The 25000-nt window shown below is 39.1% G+C and overlaps 1 protein-coding gene across 6 annotated transcripts in view; it reads left to right on the top strand.

Annotated features, from left to right (window-relative positions):
* LOC131365701 (protein phosphatase 1 regulatory subunit 29) overlaps positions 1–25000 on the top strand; it is a 107712-nt gene that overhangs the window by 7158 nt on the left and 75554 nt on the right. For 5 of the 6 annotated variants that reach the window (XR_009206732.1, XR_009206735.1, XR_009206737.1 and 2 more), the window contains exon 2: positions 5751–5937. The exons of the other annotated variant lie outside the window; for it this stretch is intronic. The gene's annotated coding sequence lies outside the window, so the exon portion shown is untranslated. The remainder of the gene's footprint in view (positions 1–5750; positions 5938–25000) is intronic. 6 annotated transcript variants of the gene reach the window in all.

The following is a 25000-nucleotide window of genomic DNA, read 5'->3' as shown; positions in this document are numbered from 1 at the left end:
TTACAACCTGTGTGATGTGATGGAAATCCTCGCCTTGTGTAGTCATGCTAACACACACCGCTAGCACATTACATCACAACTACATCGCGGTGCGAAGGCTAAATGCTGATGGTGAGATCAAGGAGCTGAAACATCACAAACATGTGAGGAGCAGGGTCATGTGACACACAGGGGCTGATGGGTAATGAAGACCAGTGTGGATTTGTGAAAACGGTCTCCTGAGAGCTTCTGACCTTCTCCTTTGTTCAGGAACCCAAACATATCAGCAAAATAAATAAACCTTTTTAAAGTTGTTCAGTTGTTAAAAGAAGATTAAAGTCAGTTGTGTTTTCTTACAGTTTTGTTGTGGAGTCTCTGCAGAATTTCACTCTTTTACACTTCACTGTAACTGTATAAAGTGTGGCATGATGATGAAGCGGAATCATCTACAGGAATTCATCTCAGAACACACGGAGAGAGCAGGAGATCAGACACAAATGTTTACACAGCCATTAATATTTTAATGGATTATTAAAAGGACATTAACACACATGTTCAGTCTAACAGGAAGTGGATTTAGATTGGACTTAGATTCACACACAGAGCTGTAGAATTTCTGTAGAATTGATGTTTAACTTATTTCATCACAACTCTTTACTTTCCTCAACAGTTCCCCAGCTACATATTTACTGCAGTGAAGTCAGAGCTAAAGCTGCCTCACCTCTCTGTCTCTCTGTCTGCCTCACCTCTCTGTCTCTCTGTCTGCCTCACCTCTCTGTCTCTCTGTCTGCCTCACCTCTCTGTCTGTCTGTCTCTCTCTCTGTCTGCCTCACCTCTCTATCTGTCTGTCTCCATCTTCCTTCAATCATTTGGTTGTGTGTTCGTTGTGATAATGAGTCTGAAGATCAGGTCACTGCTGAGTGCTAAAGTCTCTCCTCTATCGAACTGACGTGTTACCCACAATCCCCTGGGGCACTCAGTGTTCATGTGCATTGGATGTGAAATGTACATGAAGGACATCTACAGGCAGTATGCCTCTGTCTCACACACACACACACACACACACACATGTGCCATTTGTCATTGAGAAGTAACTCATGTCAGTAGGGAGATGTTCTGATCCCTCAGGACTCCACCATGGTGTGTAGAAGTACACAGAACTATAACATATATGAATCATCTACAGTGACACAATACACACACACACATACACACACACATACACACACACACACACACACAGATGCAGATAGTGACCAATGCTAAAGCTCCAGTGTGTGATTTCTCTGCAAGATTCAGTGTGTACACTTTAACACTTGATGATTAAAAACACGGGATAAATATCCATCCACACGCAAGTGTTCGCTCTCTCACACACACACACACACACACACACCTGTATTTAAACCTGAGCATACACACTGAGACACACAGTTAAACACCATACACACCAACAGCGTACACTGACAATACACACACAGAAAACACAAACATTAAATAACACACTATAACTGTTTGTCTGCTAATAACTCTGCCCATATCTCCACCTGTACATCTGACAGTAGCTCCACCCGTCAGTCTGATAATAACCATGCCCATATCTCAATAGCTCCACCCATCAGTCTGCTAATAACTCCACCCATATCTCCCCCTGTACATCTGACAGTAGCTCCACCCGTCAGTCTGATAATAACCATGCCCATATCTCCGCCTGTACATCTGACAGGAGCTCCACCCATCATTCTACTAATAACCACGCCCATATCTCCACCTGTACATCTGACAGTAGCTCCACCCACCAGTCTGCTAATAACTCTGCCCATATCTCAGTAACTCCACCCATCAGTCTGCTAATAACTCCGCCCATATATCAATCTGTACATCTGACAGGAGCTCCACCCATCAGTCTGCCCTTTCACTACAGTATGGTGCTGTTAAAATAATACACACACACACACACACACACACACACACACACGCTCTCACTCTCTCTCTCTCTCTCACACACACACACACACACACACACACACACACACACACACAGAAGGGTCAGTAACACATTCCTCTCAGTGTAATGAACTAAGATTCTCAGAAACCTCTCTCCATCCATGCATCACAGTGACAGTGAGGTTCATGCAGTTGTGTGTGAGTCAGTGTGAGAGCGGACGGCAGCAGAGTGAAGGCTGGATGGAAAAACAATGACTAAAAGCGCTGGCACAAGTCCTTCTGCATTGGAGCACTGTCTAAAGTGTGTGTGTGTGTGACACCTGATGGTTTTTATGCTCTGTGCTTTACCTAGCAGATGGAAAAGTGCTGCTCTGCACCTCTCTCTCTCAGCAGGTCTCACAGTCAGATCTTTCTCTCTCACTCCTCTAATTGAGTCTCCATCACTCCATATTCCCGCCTGAACTCCGATAAAAACCCTTTCCCACGGAGATGACACGCAAAAATACCACAAGCACAAAGTCTGGAGTCGCCTGTGTAGTTAAAGTGAAGGAGAAAAATATTTTATAACTGCTGAAAAATAAGATCCACAGAGAAGGAGAACGTGCTCCAGGGTCTCACAGGGGAACTGAGGGGAGAGAAAATGCAGAATTTAAAACTGGTTTCAAGTTGTGAAACACACACACACACACACACACAGACCAAAGGTCTGATAAAATAAGCACAGCACGATGGTATAAAGTGACATTCATAATTTCTCTCCTGGATTATATGACTTTATTATTTTATTATAACAGCAAAGAATAAATAAATCTGGAATGAGGTGTTTATCAAGCGCATGTGTGTGACAGGTTATTTATTATTTACATAAAACTATAATCAGACTTTTTCTGCACAGATGTGGAATATGGAAGGATGTCAGGAGGACAGTGTGTGTGTGTGTGTGTGTGTGTGGCCTGTCACTTCCTGGATCCTGGTTATTTCTTTCTTTTTCAAGCTGAAATCCTCACATTTTCACAATGATGGTCTTTATCTGGGATTAGTTCCACTTTACTTCAGTTTTTTTTAGATGATGTCATTCTTCTGTTTGTGGCTGAAGCCAACTTCCATCACCATTTGCTGAATGAGATCATAGAGGTTATCATACCCTCTGGCAGTACTGACTATTACCATTTCTTGTCACCTTCCAGTGGACAGTGGACTTCACACTGCGCCTCTCCAGCCCTTAATTCCATGAAAACACTGGTCAGGACTCCAGCTGGTCAGTGTTCTCACTGTCAGGACCAGATCTTCCTGTTGCGATCCATAAGCTCCTGGCTTCCTGCTGAAATACTCCAAACTTTACACACTGTAACTATGGAGTCCACTCTGACCCCGCCCTCACACTCTCTGCTCCCTCTTATAATTTGTCACATGTGGTCGTGGCCTGTCCAGGGTGTTCTGATGGGAAACAGGATTAACCGAAAGTACAGCTTGCAGTGCACTGCACACTTCCACATCACCTTCTCCATTCACTCACCAGATGCACCACTGATCTCTCCTACCTTCCTTCCAGCTTTATATTTCTTCATAACGTTTCTGTACACATTTTATGAGAACTTGTGTGACAGAAAATGGTCAAACCTGTCTGTGTTGCAGCTGCTGTCTGTGGTGCTGATTCTCAGACTGAATTCAGCACACAGCTCCTCTAATGAACACGAAAAAACATGAAAGTCATATTTTATTCTGTAGAAATCATGATAAAGGGAGAAATGATAAAAAATGAGAAAAGCTAAATGCAGCAAAAAGCTGATTTGTACATTTCTGTACTTCTGTAAAGCTGTGTTGTGTCCATTGCTGAAAACACCAAATTAATGAACATTAAACTGTTAGGATTTAAGATGAAATGGATGTTGCAATATGTCTCAGATAGTGGAGGATCAGAGTGCTGCACAGAACATAAATATCTTGCACTGTGGTGCTCAGAAAGGGTCAGGTCAAAGGTTACCGGTCATTCCACTGACTGCTTTTTGTTTAAACAGGCCATCAAGACCATCAGTACTCAGAGTAACTACACACTGAAGCGCTGAAGTTCAGAGAGTACTGTACAAACTGGGCAGAGTTTCTCTAAAATAGGATGTGTCTCAGTTACACTTGAGCTCTGTTATAGTTGCTCTTGAGGTTAAGCACATGTTCTTCATATGATATGGACTTGAGTGAGGAGCAGCATGAAGTGCAGCTGCAGTCTGATCAGCACCTCTCACCTGATATTCAACAAGAAAATGTAAAGGAACAGGATGCACTGGATGAAGTGCTGTTCAATGGGCAAAAATGACTGTGACACATATCCACACACACACCCACACACATGGGGACACACACACACGGACACACACACACACACACTTTCAGTAAACAGTGGAGAGTGATAATTTATCAGACATTATTAGATTTGACGTGACTCAGACTCTTCCTCCTGCTCTCTTCCATCTCCACTCAGGATCCAGTTCCCTCTTTACGATCACACTCGGTTATTTTCAGATCTTTAAACACATTCCAACAGATCAGAGGGAAAGTGATGATGTGATGATGATGATGGGCTGAGAGGAAGCTGTGGAGCATCAAAGAGAAAAGCCAGAAGATTGCTCCCACCACTCAGGAGATGATTTACTCACTCAGATATCTGATCAGTTGCACTTCTGAAGCAGAAAAAAAGAAACCATCTGATTTTTATATTTTGTGATGATTTAAAATCTCATAATTCAACATTCTCATTAATGTTCACACATACAGAGCAGTGGCGAGTGTGTGTCTGTGTGTGTGTGTCTGTGTGTGTGTAAGAATTATGCAAGAACCCTCAATTTCCAACTGTCCAAAGGGATGATGATGATGATGATGATGATGATGATTATATTGATGATGATGATGATTATATTAATGATTGTTGTTTGCTTTTTAACATTACATGATGAATATTATATTATATAAATATTATAATAATTTTTATTAGACAAACTTTTACCACAAAGAGATAGGGAAAGACAGTGAGACAGAGAGAGAGAGTGAGACACAGAGAGAGAGTGAGACAGTGGGAAGGTGGTCGTTGCCAGGGACAACAGCATTATGGCAAGCAGAAATCCTCCTACACCATCTTAGGCTTTTTCCCCTCCTCCTCCACTCAGGATTTAATTGTGTCTTTCACTCCCTCTGGTCACCTCTATCCCTCCATCTCTCTATCTCCCCCTTCCACTATCCCTCTATCTCTCCATGTTCCCCTTCCTCTATCTCTCCATCTCTCCATGGCTACCTCTTATTGCTTTTCTCTTTTCCCTTTTCAAATCTCTCTCCTTATCTTTTAGCGCTTCTCATCTCTCAGTCCGTCCATCCTGCTTTAGTCATACTGCCTCATCGATTAGTCACTCTCTCTCTCTCTCTCTCTCTCTCTCTCTCTCTCTCTCTCTCTCTCTCTCTCTCTCTCTCTCCCCCCCCCCCCATGTCAGCACTTATTTATGTCAAATTACTGAATCCATGACTTGGCCAACATACAGATTTCCCTCCAGCTTGTTTCCATCACACTCCTCCTCCCTCCTCTTCCTTTATCCTTTATCTATTCTCTCTGCCTTTATATCTCCAGTGGCCTTGTCTCTATCTCCTTTTTTTCTTTCACTTCCCTGTAGTTTTATTAAACATGGCATCATTTTCATTTTCACTGTTTCAGTGAAACAGTGAGAAAAACAAAAGCAACAAGAAATATTAAATTATATTCCTAACATTTTTGTCACCTTCATTCCTCTTTTCCCTCTCTCCCTTTTCCTTTCTATCTTCTCTTCATCCTGTCTTACTTGCAGTTTTCAGTTCCACACTGAGCCCCAGAGATTGTGAAGAACCGACTGGAGGGAGACAGTGTGAGTGAGACAGTGTGAGTGAGACAGTGTGAGTGAGACAGCGTTTTTCCTGAAGATCAGGTTGAGATCAGATTGAGATCAGAAGGAGAACCTGGTGACTTTCAGGGACTCTGAAGAGACCTGAGATCAGGTGAGGATGAAGCTGTACACTTTGCTGCTTTAGTGTGTGAAGTGAATGAGGACTCTGTGGTGATGATATCATCTTTACATGACTGCTCTGAATGCTGCGTTCATCAATCACACCTTTCAACATCAGTGTTCACTGGTACGCTAGCTCTGTTGGGTTCGCTAGCTCTGTTGGGTACGCTAGCTCTGTGGGTATGCTAGCTCTGTTGGGCTTGTGTGTAAATGTAAAAACATAAAAATTGTTTGGTTTGGAAAGCTGAAGCTTGGGGAGGTTCAGACCTGTCTGTCTGTCTGTCTGATTTACTGACATGTTCTGCATAAACACATGTCCAGATTTCAGTCATTCCTGAACCCTTCCACACACACTGAGGGCAGAAAGTTGGCTTTATTGGATTATAAACTCGAGCTCTTCCTTCTCCTTTAGCACTGTCACAATGCAGTCTGAGAACCCAGAGCCTTTCCTCTTCATTTTACTCCACTCTGAAGAACTGGGGCCTCATGTATCAACGCTGCGTATGCACAAAAACCTTGCGTACGCCAGCTTTCACGCTCACAGTCAGATTTACTAACAGAAATTAACATGAAAATGTGCGTTCCTCCACGCCAACTTCGTGTCTGGCGTACGTACATTTTTCTTGTTTTTTGTCCGTTGGCGCCTCTTATAGAGGCAATAAAGCAAACATTAGACAACGAATTATTCTACAAGTCTGTTGCACCAACACCTGTGAGAAACATTGCTATTAATTTTTAATTGATAAAATAGGCTAATTGACATCATATTTTTCTATCAATTATGCAATTAATTGATTCCAAAGGGAACTGGCAGACCGCTCAGGAATAAACCAGTCGTCTTTGAGCCACACAATGGAGGCTGTATGGGACGGGATCATCCACATGTCTCCCAGATATATAAGGTTCCCATACGATGCAGTTGACCAGCCAAACATTAAAGCGCAATTTTCTGTGATAGCCGGTTTTCCTAATGTAATCAGAGCGATCGACTGCACACACATTGATATAAAGGTGCCATCTGAAGAAGAATATGCATACGTGAATCGGAAACATTTCCATTCAATAAATGTGCAAATAATATGTGATGCACAAATGCGCCTGACAAATATTATGGCAAGGTGGTCTGGGTCAACACATGATTCATACATCCTTACAAACAGCACGGTTGGGATGAGGCTCCAAGCTGGCAGGGTGCGCGATGGGTGGCTTCTTGGTGAGTGGTGTGTTGATGGTTCTATTTAAGTGTTGTGTTTTTTTTTTTTGCGTTTTTTTATTATTTTAATTATTCAACTGCCTATCAGGAGACCGCGGTTATCCATTAAAGACGTGGCTGTTAACCCCCCCTCACCAACCCACAAACTGACGGAGAGCGCAGATACAATGATGCCCATTCTCGCACTCGGTTGTAGAGCGGGTGATTGGACAGCTGAAATGCCAGTGGCGCTGCCTTGATAGGACCGGGGGGATGCGTCAGCCAAACTCTCCCACTCAATTTTTTTTCTTTTGTTATTAATTCCAGAGGACAACAGTCCAAATAAATTTTTTCCCTCGTTTCTACCTCTGATAGTAGCACCGCCATTTTCTTGATGTTTGATTTTGCCAAAGTGGGCTCATTACATATTTAAATTAATTTATTTGAGGGCGGAGACAGGGTAGGGTTTCGTGCTCGTGCATGTGCGTTCAAGTTAATTGGGATGTACAAAGAGAATATGCGTGGGATTCTCCGTACGCAGAGTTTGATACATCTGATTTTTTTTGTGCGTACGCACATTTACAGTTTTGTCCGTACGCAATGTTTTAGTATTAATTCAACGCAAGTCTTTATACATGAGGCCCCAGTCATTTGTTTGATGCTTGATAAGCTGTTCTAATTGGCTGCATCAGTGAGGGGGTGGGTGTAATTATGACATCAGACACTTCATTTCAGCTGCTAAATTCTGGCTAACATCTATTTGGGGACTGAGGGTGTGGCTTAATGCTTAAGTGAGTATCACTCTGAATCTCTCTCTCTCTCTCTCTCTCTCTCTCTCTCTCTCTCTCTGTACTCAGTATGATTTTAACACTGCTGTGCTTTAATTGATTTACTTGTTTGTTTGTTTGTAGTGTGACTGGTTGACATTTTAAATAAAATCTACAACGAATAACATCTTGTTTTGCAGACTTTTCTGAAATCCTGCTCACTTCTAAAAGATTTAGATATAAACATAGTTGCTGTCTCTTTTGTCACATTTCATTGTGATCATTCTGTTCTCCAGACACACTCCATCACTCTCTTATTGTAACTGAGTGTAAAATAATCCATCACACATCGCTCACCGTCTCTCTGAGTGCTGGAATATTTCTGCACTTTCTGCTGCACTAGCTGAAACCTGTTTAAATTCCAGACCAGCAGAATTCCAGACACTGCTGCGGCCAGTTACTGAGATTTATATACCTGTTTTACACACACATACACACACACCCACACACACCCACAGTGCAGCTTTGATAGTTGAGGCTTCTGGGAAAAGGTTTAAATTGGGGTGGAATTTAGTCTTTGTCTCTGAAACGGCTGGAACAAATATCAGATCTCAAAAACCTGAAAACAGGTGCAATTCAAACCCAGTGAGATATTAATGAGGTGTGAGGTCAGTGTGAATGTTATGCCTTGTGCCATTTACATTTTACTGGATACACTGGAGGTGAAATCTGGATGTTTATACAGTGACGTTTCCAGAGACGATTTTTTTACTAGTTGTTTAACTTGGTTTACTAGTTTACTGGCTTTACTAGTTTTACTAGATTTTATTTACTAGCTGTAATGTATTAAAGCTGAGTGACTCCACCCCCTAGTGACAGCCTTGTGTGTCCTACAGCGAGCAACAAGCCGTGTGTTTCAGCAGATTTGTGTTAAGTGACTGAAAGTCAGGAATTTAAACGGAGGTATGTACATTTTCTCCTTTTAATGTGTGCATGTGAATACAAAAAGTCACAATCCTGATCTCAGGTCACTGTGTGGAGTTTCACATGGTATTCCCTGGAATTTCTCTGGATCCTGCTTCACACTGACCACAATGAAACTCTTACTGAAGATGAATAAGGGAACACATTATTCAAGTATATTTATTTAAACACAGATAAAGTGCTTTCAGTGGTTTACAGAAACATCACCCAGACTCCTGACTCTGAATTCACTTCAAGCTCAAAAACATCGTCATCGTGATGAAGAGTTTGGGTTAAAGAAACTAAATGAGTTATAATTCTACAAACTACAAAGTTTGGGCTGTTTTTGGATCTCAGTACTGCTTTAGGTGGTAACACTCAGAGGATAAAATAAATGCTATGTGTTAAAGAGCTTCTGTGCATGTTGTCCACTGTGAAGAGGTCAGTACTGAGATTAGGGAAGAGTCAGTGACGGGCAGCTTCAAGGAAAAGGCGATCCGAGCTGTGTTTAATACTGAGCACAATCACCTGCAGGTCTGGAGTCAAACACATGTACTGATTAATGCAATACAAGTCTTTATTCTGAAGTGAGAAGACTTAGTGAATATAATCACTTCACCCCCAGAGATGATCCTGAGCCAAAAACAACTACAGCCAGTTTAACTGCTGATGTAATCAGAGGAATCTGTGAGGATCATTCTGGCTGCACTCTGATTTCTAGACTTGAGTTGAGATGCAGAACATCATCAGAACGTTCAGTGATGGAACTGACACTTTATCTAAAGGTTTCACAACTTAACACTCCTCAATTTCTCAGGATATGTCATAAAAAATAATAAAAATTCTGTTCTTATTCTGGAAACAATGTAGAAGGAATATTTACATAAAATTACTGAGAGAGAACAAACAGACGAGACAAACAAATCTTTCTGAAAAGTGTCTGGGAAAATAACATACCGAGCAATTAACACTCTAACATTAACACTCTAACATTAACACTCTAACATTAACACTCTAACACTAACACTCTAACACTAACACTCTAACATTAACACTCTAACACTAACACTCTAACATTAACACTCTAACATTAACACTCTAACATTAACACTCTAACATTAACACTCTAACATTAACACTCTAACATTAACACTCTAACACTAACACTCTAACATTAACACTCTAACATTAACACTCTAACACTAACACTCTAACATTAACACTCTAACACTAACACTCTAACATTAACACTCTAACACTAACACTCTAACACTAACACTCTAACATTAACACTCTAACACTAACACTCTAACACTAACACTCTAACATTAACACTCTAACATTAACACTCTCTAACACTAACACTCTAACATTAACACTCTCTAACACTAACACTCTAACATTAACACTCTAACATTAACACTCTAACACTAACACTCTAACATTAACACTCTCTAACACTAACACACTAACATTAACACTCTAACATTAACACTCTCTAACACTAACACACTAACATTAACACTCTAACACTAACACTCTGTAACACTAACACTCTAACATTAACACTCTAACATTAACACTCTCACATTAACACTCTCTAACACTAACACTCTAACATTAACACTCTAACATTAACACTCTAACACTAACACTCTGTAACACTAACACTCTAACATTAACACTCTAACATTAACACTCTAACACTAACACTCTAACACTAACACTCTCTAACATTAACACTCTGTAACACTAACACTCTCTAACATTAACACTCTGTAACACTAACACTCTCTAACATTAACACTCTAACATTAACACTCTGTAACACTAACACTCTCTAACATTAACACTCTGTAACACTAACACTCTCTAACATTAACACTCTGTAACACTAACACTCTCTAACATTAACACTCTAACATTAACACTCTGTAACACTAACACTCTCTAACACTAACACTCTAACATTAACACTCTCTAACATTAACACTCTAACATTAACACTCTAACATTAACACTCTAACACTAACACTCTAACATTAACACTCTGTAACACTAACACTGTAACATTAACACTCTGTAACATTAACACTCTGTAACACTAACACTCTCTAACATTAACACTCTGTAACACTAACACTCTCTAACATTAACACTCTGTAACACTAACACTCTGTAACATTAACACTCTGTAACACTAACACTCTGTAACACTAACACTCTCTAACATTAACACTCTGTAACACTAACACTCTCTAACATTAACACTCTGTAACACTAACACTCTCTAACATTAACACTCTGTAACACTAACACTCTGTAACATTAACACTCTGTAACACTAACACTCTGTAACACTAACACTCTCTAACATTAACACTCTGTAACACTAACACTCTGTAACATTAACACTCTGTAACACTAACACTCTAACATTAACACTAACACTAACACTCTGTAACATTAACACTCTGTAACACTAACACTCTGTAACACTAACACTCTCTAACATTAACACTCTGTAACACTAACACTCTAACACTAACACTCTGTAACACTAACACTCTCTAACATTAACACTCTGTAACACTAACACTCTGTAACATTAACACTCTGTAACACTAACACTCTAACATTAACACTAACACTAACACTCTGTAACATTAACACTCTGTAACACTAACACTCTGTAACACTAACACTCTCTAACATTAACACTCTGTAACACTAACACTCTCTAACACTAACACTCTGTAACACTAACACTCTGTAACATTAACACTCTGTAACACTAACACTCTAACATTAACACTCTCTAACACTAACACTCTGTAACACTAACACTCTAACATTAACACTCTGTAACACTAACACTCTGTAACACTAACACTAACACTAACACTCTCTAACATTAACACTCTGTAACACTAACACTCTGTAACACTAACACTCTGTAACATTAACACTAACACTAACACTCTGTAACACTAACACTCTGTAACATTAACACTCTGTAACACTAACACTCTGTAACATTAACACTAACACTAACACTCTGTAACATTAACACTCTGTAACACTAACACTCTGTAACACTAACACTAACACTCTCTAACATTAACACTCTGTAACACTAACACTCTGTAACACTAACACTCTGTAACATTAACACTAACACTAACACTCTGTAACACTAACACTCTGTAACACTAACACTCTAACATTAACACTCTGTAACACTAACACTCTGTAACACTAACACTAACACTCTCTAACATTAACACTCTGTAACACTAACACTCTAACACTAACACTCTGTAACATTAACACTAACACTAACACTCTGTAACACTAACACTCTGTAACATTAACACTAACACTAACACTCTGTAACACTAACACTCTGTAACACTAACACTCTGTAACATTAACACTAACACTAACACTCTGTAACACTAACACTCTGTAACATTAACACTCTGTAACACTAACACTCTCTAACATTAACACTCTGTAACACTAACACTCTCTAACACTAACACTCTGTAACATTAACACTCTAACATTAACACTCTGTAACACTAACACTCTCTAACATTAACACTCTAACACTAACACTCTAACACTAACACTCTGTAACACTAACACTCTCTAACATTAACACTCTAACACTAACACTCTGTAACACTAACACTCTGTAACATTAACACTAACACTAACACTCTGTAACACTAACACTCTGTAACACTAACACTCTGTAACACTAACACTCTCTAACATTAACACTCTAACACTAACACTCTCTAACACTAACACTCTAACACTAACACTCTGTAACACTAACACTCTAACATTAACACTCTAACACTAACACTCTGTAACACTAACACTCTCTAACATTAACACTCTAACACTAACACTCTAACACTAACACTCTCTAACATTAACACTCTCTAACATTAACACTCTGTAACATTAACACTCTAACATTAACACTCTGTAACACTAACACTCTCTAACATTAACACTCTAACACTAACACTCTGTAACACTAACACTCTGTAACACTAACACTCTCTAACACTAACACTCTGTAACACTAACACTCTGTAACACTAACACTCTAACACTAACACTCTGTAACACTAACACTCTAACATTAACACTCTAACACTAACACTCTGTAACACTAACACTCTCTAACATTAACACTCTAACACTAACACTCTGTAACACTAACACTCTAACACTAACACTCTGTAACACTAACACTCTAACATTAACACTCTAACACTAACACTCTGTAACATTAACATTCTGTAACACTAACACTCTAACATTAACACTAACACTAACACTCTGTAACACTAACACTCTGTAACACTAACACTCTGTAACATTAACACTCTGTAACACTAACACTCTAACACTAACACCCTCTAACATTAACATTCTGTAACACTAACACTCTGTAACACTAACACTCTCTAACATTAACACTCTGTAACACTAACACTCTGTAACACTAACACTCTCTAACATTAACATTCTGTAACACTAACACTCTGTAACACTAACACTCTGTAACATTAACACTAACACTAACACCCTCTAACATTAACATTCTGTAACACTAACACTCTGTAACACTAACACTCTGTAACACTAACACTAACACTAACACCCTCTAACATTAACATTCTGTAACACTAACACTCTAACACTAACACTCTGTAACACTAACACTCTCTAACATTAACATTCTGTAACACTAACACTCTGTAACACTAACACTCTGTAACACTAACACTAACACTCTCTAACATTAACACTCTGTAACACTAACACTAACACTAACACCCTCTAACATTAACACTCTAACATTAACACTCTGTAACACTAACACTCTGTAACACTAACACTCTGTAACACTAACACTCTCTAACATTAACATTCTGTAACACTAACACTCTGTAACACTAACACTAACACTCTCTAACATTAACACTCTGTAACACTAACACTAACACTAACACCCTCTAACATTAACACTCTAACATTAACACTCTGTAACACTAACACTCTGTAACACTAACACTCTGTAACATTAACACTCTGTAACACTAACACTCTAACATTAACACTCTAACATTAACACTCTGTAACACTAACACTCTGTAACACTAACACTCTGTAACACTAACACTCTCTAACATTAACACTCTGTAACACTAACACTCTGTAACACTAACACTCTAACACTAACACTCTCTAACATTAACAATCTAACACTAACACTCTAACACTAACACTCTGTAACACTAACACTCTAACACTAACACTCTCTAACATTAACACTCTAACACTAACACTCTCTAACACTAACACTCTGTAACACTAACACTCTCTAACATTAACATTCTGTAACACTAACACTCTGTAACACTAACACTCTGTAACATTAACACTCTGTAACACTAACACTCTCTAACATTAACATTCTGTAACACTAACACTCTAACACTAACACTCTGTAACACTAACACTCTCTAACATTAACATTCTGTAACACTAACACTCTGTAACACTAACACTAACACTAACACTCTCTAACATTAACAATCTGTAACATTAACATTCTGTAACACTAACACTCTAACATTAACACTAACACTAACACTCTGTAACACTAACACTCTGTAACACTAACACTCTGTAACACTAACACTCTAACACTAACACTCTGTAACACTAACACTCTGTAACATTAACACTCTAACACTAACACTCTGTAACACTAACACTCTCTAACATTAACACTCTAACACTAACACTCTGTAACACTAACACTCTAACACTAACACTCTGTAACACTAACACTCTAACATTAACACTCTAACACTAACACTCTGTAACACTAACACTAACATTAACACTAACACTAACACTCTGTAACATTAACACTAACACTAACACTCTCTAACATTAACACTCTAACACTAACACTCTCTAACATTAACACTCTGTAACACTAACACTCTGTAACACTAACACTCTGTAACACTAACACTCTCTAACATTAACATTCTTTAACACTAACACTCTGTAACATTAACACTCTGTAACACTAACACTCTCTAACATTAACATTCTGTAACACTAACACTCTGTAACACTAACACTCTGTAACACTAACACTCTCTAACATTAACATTCTGTAACACTAACACTCTGTAACACTAACACTCTGTAACATTAACACTCTGTAACACTAACACTCTGTAACACTAACACTCTCTAACATTAACATTCTGTAACACTAACACTCTCTAACATTAACATTCTGTAACACTAACACTCTCTAACATTAACATTCTGTAACACTAACACTCTCTAACATTAACATTCTGTAACACTAACACTCTAACACTAACACTCTAACATTAACACTCTCTAACATTAACATTCTGTAACACTAACACTCTAACACTAACACTAACACTAACACTCTGTAACACTAACACTCTCTAACATTAACACTCTGTAACACTAACACTCTGTAACATTAACACTCTAACACTAACACTCTGTAACACTAACACTCTGTAACATTAACACTCTAACACTAACACTCTGTAACACTAACACTCTAACATTAACATTCTGTAACACTAACACTCTAACATTAACATTCTGTAACACTAACACTAACACTCTCTAACATTAACATTCTGTAACACTAACACTCTCTAACATTAACATTCTGTAACACTAACACTCTCTAACATTAACATTCTGTAACACTAACACTCTAACACTAACATTCTGGAACACTAACACTCTCTAACACTAACACTCTGTAACACTAACACTCTCTAACATTAACATTCTGTAACACTAACACTCTCTAACATTAACATTCTGTAACACTAACACTAACACTCTCTAACATTAACATTCTGTAACACTAACACTCTAACATTAACATTCTGTAACACTAACACTCTCTAACATTAACATTCTGTAACACTAACACTCTCTAACACTAACATTCTGGAACACTAACACTCTCTAACACTAACACTCTAACACTAACACTCTCTAACATTAACATTCTGTAACACTAACACTCTCTAACATTAACATTCTGTAACACTAACACTCTCTAACATTAACATTCTGTAACACTAACACTCTCTAACATTAACATTCTGTAACACTAACACTCTCTAACACTAACATTCTGGAACACTAACACTCTCTAACACTAACACTCTGTAACACTAACACTCTCTAACATTAACATTCTGTAACACTAACACTCTCTAACATTAACATTCTGTAACACTAACACTCTAACACTAACACTCTAACATTAACACTCTGTAACACTAACACTCTCTAACATTAACATTCTGTAACACTAACACTCTAACACTAACACTCTAACATTAACACTCTGTAACACTAACACTCTCTAACATTAACATTCTGTAACACTAACACTCTCTAACACTAACACTCTGTAACACTAACACTCTCTAACATTAACATTCTGTAACACTAACACTCTCTAACATTAACATTCTGTAACACTAACACTCTCTAACATTAACACTCTGTAACACTAACACTCTCTAACATTAACACTCTGTAACACTAACACTCTCTAACATTAACATTCTGTAACACTAACACTCTGTAACACTAACACTCTCTAACATTAACATTCTGTAACACTAACACTCTCTAACATTAACACTCTCTAACATTAACACTCTCTAACATTAACATTCTGTAACACTAACACTCTCTAACATTAACACTCTCTAACATTAACACTCTCTAACATTAACACTCTCTAACATTAACACTCTCTAACATTAACATTCTGTAACACTAACATTCTGTAACATTAACATTCTGTAACATTAACACTAACATTAACACTCTGTAACACTAACACTCTGTAACACTAACACTCTCTAACACTAACACTCTGTAACACTAACACTCTCTAACATTAACATTCTGTAACACTAACATTCTGTAACATTAACATTCTGTAACATTAACACTAACATTAACACTCTCTAACATTAACATTCTGTAACACTAACACTCTCTAACATTAACATTCTGTAACACTAACACTCTCTAACATTAACACTCTCTAACATTAACATTCTGTAACACTAACACTCTCTAACATTAACATTCTGTAACACTAACACTCTCTAACATTAACACTCTGTAACACTAACACTCTCTAACATTAACATTCTGTAACACTAACACTCTGTAACACTAACACTCTCTAACATTAACATTCTGTAACACTAACACTCTCTAACATTAACACTCTGTAACACTAACATTCTGTAACACTAACACTCTCTAACATTAACACTCTGTAACACTAACACTCTCTAACATTAACATTCTGTAACACTAACACTCTCTAACATTAACATTCTGTAACACTAACACTCTCTAACATTAACACTCTGTAACACTAACACTCTGTAACACTAACACTCTGTAACACTAACACTCTCTAACATTAACATTCTGTAACACTAACACTCTCTAACATTAACATTCTGTAACACTAACACTCTCTAACACTAACACTCTGTAACACTAACACTCTCTAACATTAACATTCTGTACCACTAACACTCTCTAACATTAACATTCTGTAACACTCTGTAACACTAACACTCTGTAACATTAACACTCTGTAACACTCTGTAACACTAACACTCTGTAACACTAACACTCTAACACTAACACTCTCTAACATTAACACTCTGTAACACTCTGTAACATTAACACTTTGTAACACTAACACTCTGTAACACTAACACTCTCTAACATTAACATTCTGTAACACTCTCTAACTAACATTCTGTAACACTAACACTCTCTAACATTAACACTCTGTAACACTAACACTCTCTAACATTAACATTCTGTAACACTAACACTCTGTAACACTAACACTCTCTAACATTAACACTCTGTAACACTAACACTCTGTAACACTAACACTCTCTAACATTAACATTCTGTAACACTAACACTAACACTCTCTAACTAACATTCTGTAACACTAACACTCTCTAACATTAACACTCTGTAACACTAACACTCTCTAACATTAACACTCTGTAACACTAACACTCTGTAACACTAACACTCTCTAACATTAACATTCTGTAACACTAACACTCTCTAACATTAACATTCTGTAACACTAACACTCTGTAACACTAACACTCTCTAACATTAACACTCTCTAACATTAACACTCTGTAACACTAACACTCTCTAACATTAACATTCTGTAACACTAACACTCTGTAACATTAACACTCTGTAACACTAACACTCTGTAACACTAACACTCTGTAACACTCTGTAACACTAACACTCTCTAACATTAACATTCTGTAACACTAACACTCTGTAACACTCTGCTCACTCTCAGTGTTAAAGAGTAAGAAGTGATTTCATTTACACATTTTAAATCAGGTCTCTTCAGGTTTCAGCTTATTTTAGCATTTCATCCGTCAGTAAAATGAGAGTTTCTTTATTTAGTGTGAGTGAATGAAAGAGTCACACTCACACTTCTGAATGTGTGACTCCATCCTTACCACCTTTATTTATCCTGAAACTTTCATCACTCTCTCTCTCTCTCTCTCTCTCTCTCTCTCTCTCTCTCTCTCTCTCTCTCACACACACACACAGAGCAGGGAAATTGATTTAAACACAAACAGGTTATAATGAGGGTTAACAGATAACACATGAGTTTAACTGATAGGTGTGTGTGTGTGTGAGAGAGAGAGAGAGAAGGAATATTTGTGGATTTAAAACAATCTTTGTCACTTGAAATAAATTTCTGTCTGAAAATTTTTACATTTTTATGTTTGTATAAAATTCATAAATCAGTGGCCTGGAAATTGCTAGTTCTCAGAAAAAAGGGGCATCATCTTATAAAGCCTTCATTTATTAAAGCAGAATTTTACAGAAAACGTCACCATATTCATGATTGTAATCAGAGCGAGTACATTTATATAAAGCTGCGCTCCAGTCAGAGCTGCTGTTACAGAGAATTAATCAACACCTTCTGACCAGTCAGAGTCCAGATCTCATCAGCAGCTCTGTGGAGTAAATAACATGAAATAAACTTCAATTCAAATGAATGACTTTCAGCTTTAACAGTTTCACAGCAGTGACCAACTCATACTGTGTGTGTGTGTGTGTGTGTGTTGAGGGGGTTTGAGGTTGTGAACACTGCTGACAGTAAAGGTCAGTCATGTGGAGCAATCAGCTTAGAACCTCCAGGGAGACAAAATGCAGGGACACACAGGGGCATAAACTGTCTGTCTATCTGTGTCTCTCTCTCACAGTGTGATGTAAGACAGTAATGGCTCTGTGTGTGTGTGTGTGTGTGTGTGTGTGTTTTCAGTAGCAGTGTGTTATTATTTCTGACAGCTGTGTTTAACATCCACACTGTTTCCCTATAATGACACACACACACACACAGTGAGTGTATAATAGAGACTGTATGTATTATTTGTACATCACAGCATCATGTATTTATTAAGACACTGTCAATAATAAATGACTGTATATGTTTTTCTTCTTATTTATTAATGAAGTGTTCATCACACACACATATATACACACACACACACATCAGGAAAGGTACTGGGAGCACATCATCTGGGAAAAACCTCATCACCATCTGCTTCATCGTAATCTCACTGCCAGTGAAAGTCCTCCATCTTCAGCTGCAGCATCACCCCCCTCACCCCCCTTCTCCCCCCTCTCACTCACTAACACCCCCGACCCCCAGTGTTTCATGGTAAATCTCTGCACGATTTTTATTTTTATTTTGCTGTTTTTTGGAGTTTTGCATCTCTCCTGCTGTTCTCTGTTTCTCGTTCTGTTCCTCTCTTAGCTCTTTGAAGTGTAAATGTTCCTCAGCTCTAATGAAGTTCCAGCCTTTAATTAGCAAAAGCCTGGAGCTGCTGTAGACTCCACATTCCCACAATATGTGTGTGTGTGTGTGTAGACTGTATAGTGTTTAAAGTGTAGCAGAAGCTAATGTTTAGCATGATTAGCTGATGGTGAAAAGATTACACACTCTTCAGTCTTCTCTCACACACTGTTAAGTGAGATAAAAGTTTCAGCATTGTCAGACTGAGTGCTGTGTGAGACCATCAGCTGATTGTGTAAATGTATAAATTGCATCACACACACACACACACACACACACCATTCTCATAAAAGCTGGTGGGCGAAAAGTCCTGTGTGAATAGTGAAGTTACTGAAAGATTTATTTCTGAAGAGATTTTAATTAAAATTCTTTTTTATTAAAAGTTGTTTTTAATGAGGATTTTAATAATAATTATTATGTAGTAGTTATATTGGAGTTTACTGAGATCCTCATGAAGTTGTGTGAGAAGATGCTGAGAGTGTGCAAATCTTCATCAGGAACTCTGCTAAACAAACTATTAAACTGTTTGGATTTGTTTAATACATTTCTTGCTCAGTGTATTATTCCAGATGTTTGTTTACAGTGTTATTGCATACAGTGATGGTTTATTAGTGTATACGTGTAAAAGTCTCCTGTGTGCCCATAACTCCAGCTTTTCTTCAACATGCACTCACAGCTAAAACCCAGAATAAAGATCCAGTGATGATCCTCAGCTCAGATGATCCTCAGCTCACTCTTAGCAGTGGCTCTAAAAACATAACATTCCCTCTGCAAAGCCACATGAGCCAAATGTTCAGATGAGGTCTAATCCCAGTCCGATCGCAAAACCTTCCCCTTAGTCAATTCTGTCTGTCTCGATCTTGTAGTGAGTCCCTTGGTCATGGGGAAAAGAACTGGTCTACCATCAGTGTGCAGAAGTATACACACCCCCTTACCCTCCTGTAGAGCTCTGTCTCTCCATGTCTGAGACATGTGCTGTGGAAATGTGGAAAGTTTCCAGATATGTGATGAGTTAAACACGGTCTCACTCCCAAACACACATTTTTAGTGTGAATTATAAATAAATGCTGGTGTGGAAGTGTCAGTATACTAAACCCTGATGCGCTCTCATCCATCACGCAGAGTTCAGTAGCGTCGCTCGACTCCATTATTCACAAATAATCATCACCATCTCACGTCTCGGCCTCCTGATTTGTAGAAATTTACACAAACCCTGCGACCCTCCAATCTCAATAAGTGATAAATGGCTGTTTTGGAGAAGGTAATTATTTCTGAAAGCTCTGAGTGGCAGATCAACAGGCCGAGAAACGTCTCTACAAACAGATCAGCTCTCACAGCTGCTTTACAGGAGCAGATAATTAGTGAGCAGAGGAGCGCCGCTGCTCACCGCAGACCTCTGGAATCATGCACTCTACAGCCTGACTACATGAATATCTTTATTTTTCCATTTTTACAAAATCAAATCCCTACTTGCAGCTAAAATGTGAAAATCCCAGATGCTAAAGAGAAGCTAAATACACACATTGCTGAAAATAATCCAGCTCTGTCTAATCACATTAGCAACGTGGCTTTAAATTTAACCTCCTTACAATAAATTCTGTTGTTGAAGAAAGTGGCACAGTGCAGTGTTTTTTACAGACTGCCTCAGAGTAAAGCCAGACGCAGATCATGAGGCAGAAACTGATGACAGGAACGAGGAGAAAATAAAATAAATATAGAATAAAAACAGGGGACTGGATCAGAATCAGATCAGACTTTTGAGATCAGACATAAACACTCACGCCCTCACACACACACACACACACACACACTTACGCACATACACACTGATACACACACACACACACACACACTTACGCACATACACACTGATACACACACACACACACACACACTTACGCACATACACACTGATACACACACACACACACACACACTTACGCACATACACACTGATACACACACACACACACACACTTACGCACATACACACTGATACACACACACACACACACACTTACGCACATACACACTGATACACACACACACACTTACGCACATACACACTGATACACACACACACACTTACGCACATACACACTGATACACACACACACACTTATGCACATACACACTGATACACACACACACACACACTTACGCACATACACACTGATACACACACACACTTATGCACATACACACTGATACACACACACACACACACTTACGCACATACACACTGATACACACACACACACACTTACGCACATACACACTGATACACACACACACACTTATGCACATACACACACACACTGATACACACACATACACACACACACACACACACACACTGATACACACACATACTTACACACATACACACACACATACACACTGATACACACATACTTACACACATACACACACACACACACACATACACACTGATACACACACATACTTACACACATACACACACACACACACACACATACACACTGATACACACACATACTTACACACATACACACACACACACACACTGATACACACACATACTTACACACATACACACACACACACACTGATACACACACACATACACACACACACACACACATACACACACTGATACACACACATACTTACACACACACACACTTATGCACATACACACTGGTACACACACATACTTACACACATACACACACACACACACTTATGCACATACACACTGGTACACACACATACTTACACACATACACACTGATACACACACACACACACTTACGCACATACACACTGGTACACACACATACTTACACACATACACACACACACACACACACACACACACACATACTTATGCACATACACACTGATACACACACACACACACTTACGCACATACACACTGATACACACACATACTTACACACATACACACACACACATACACACTGATACACACACATACACACACACACACACACACACTGATACACACACATACTTACACACATACACACACACACATACACACTGATACACACATACTTACACACATACACACACACACACACTGATACACACACATACTTACACACATACACACACACACATACACACTGATACACACACATACTTACACACATACACACACACACATACACACTGATACACACACATACTTACACACATACACACACACACATACACACTGATACACACACACACACATACACACTGATACACACACATACTTACACACATACACACACACACACACACACTGATACACACACACATACTTACACACATACACACACACACATACACACACTGATACACACACATACTTACACACATACACACACACACATACACACTGATACACACACACACACACTTATGCACATACACACTGGTACACACACATACTTACACACATACACACACACACACATACACACTGATACACACACACACACTTATGCACATACACACTGGTACACACACATACTTACACACATACACACACACACACATACTTATGCACATACACACTGATACACACACACACACACTTACGCACATACACACTGGTACACACACATACTTACACACATACACACACACACACACACACACACATACTTATGCACATACACACTGATACACACACACACACACTTACGCACATACAAGTGATACACACACACACACACACACATACTTATGCACATACACACTGATACACACACACACACACACGCATATACACACTGATACACACACACACACACACACACACACTTACGCACATACACACTGATACACACACACACACTTATGCACATACACACTGATACACACACACACACACAGAGTGCTGGTATTTCAGGTCTTTCTCTGTGTGTGTGTGTGTGTGTGTGTGTGAGGTGCTTTGTGTACTTTTCCAAACACATGTATGATGAAACACTGCTTCTGGAGTGTTAATGCTGAATGTAAAGGTGATCATGTGGGAGCTTCATGCTCTGTGCTGATGATGTGATGATGATGTAATATTTCTGTAATGATGATGTAAAATATTTGCACTTCTCCTCTTTCATCTTTTATTCTTCAGGTCATTTTTTTTAATCCGTCCAGCCGTGTGTATGTTTGCTGCTCTGTAGAAACACCCCACTGTGTTCAATTCACTAACATAATTTTCTCATCATAATCAGCTGTGTGTGTGTGTTCCACTGTGTACACACTCTCTGCTCTGTAGGGAGCCATGATTTCTTATAGCGGCCCGTCTCCATGGCCAGTGTGTGTGCGCTGAGTCTGTACTTGGTCAGTGTGGTTCTGTGCTGGTGGTCAGTCACTGTGCTCAGGTATTCAGCTACAGTATACTGTCAATTTAGGGCTACTGCATGAGGTCTGATGGTTCCTGTGTGCAGCTGCTCCTGATGTAGAAGTGTGTTAGTGTGTGTTGGTGAGCTGAGGGTCAGGACCAGCCGGGTGAGGGGACACTTCTCTCTGCTCAGCTCTTGGCACTGCAGGGCTTTGTAGTGATAGCTCTGAGGGTCACTGTGTTTGTAGTGAGAGCTCTGAGGGTCACTGTGTTTGTAGTGATAGCTCTGAGGGTCACTGTGTTTGTAGTGAGAGCTCTGAGGGTCACTGTGTTTGTAGTGAGAGCTCTGGGGGTCACTGTGTTTGTAGTGAGAGCTCTGGGGGTCACTGTGTTTGTGATGATAGCTCTGAGGGTCACTGTGTTTGTAGTGAGAGCTCTGAGGGTCACTGTGTTTGTAGTGATAGCTCTGAGGGTCACTGTGTTTGTAGTGAGAGCTCTGAGGGTCACTGTGTTTGTAGTGAGAGCTCTGGGGGTCACTGTGTTTGTGATGATAGCTCTGAGGGTCACTGTGTTTGTAGTGAGAGCTCTGAGGGTCACTGTGTTTGTAGTGAGAGCTCTGGGGGTCACTGTGTTTGTAGTGAGAGCTCTGAGGGTCACTGTGTTTGTAGTGAGAGCTCTGAGGGTCACTGTGTTTGTGATGATAGCTCTGAGGGTCACTGTGTTTGTGATGATAGCTCTGAGGGTCACTGTGTTTGTAGTGATAGCTCTGAGGGTCACTGT

This window comes from Hemibagrus wyckioides, linkage group LG02 (genome assembly GCF_019097595.1).
Source record: "Hemibagrus wyckioides isolate EC202008001 linkage group LG02, SWU_Hwy_1.0, whole genome shotgun sequence".
NCBI classification, from domain to species: domain Eukaryota; kingdom Metazoa; phylum Chordata; class Actinopteri; order Siluriformes; family Bagridae; genus Hemibagrus; species Hemibagrus wyckioides.
This window is presented reverse-complemented; position numbering and strand designations above follow the sequence as displayed.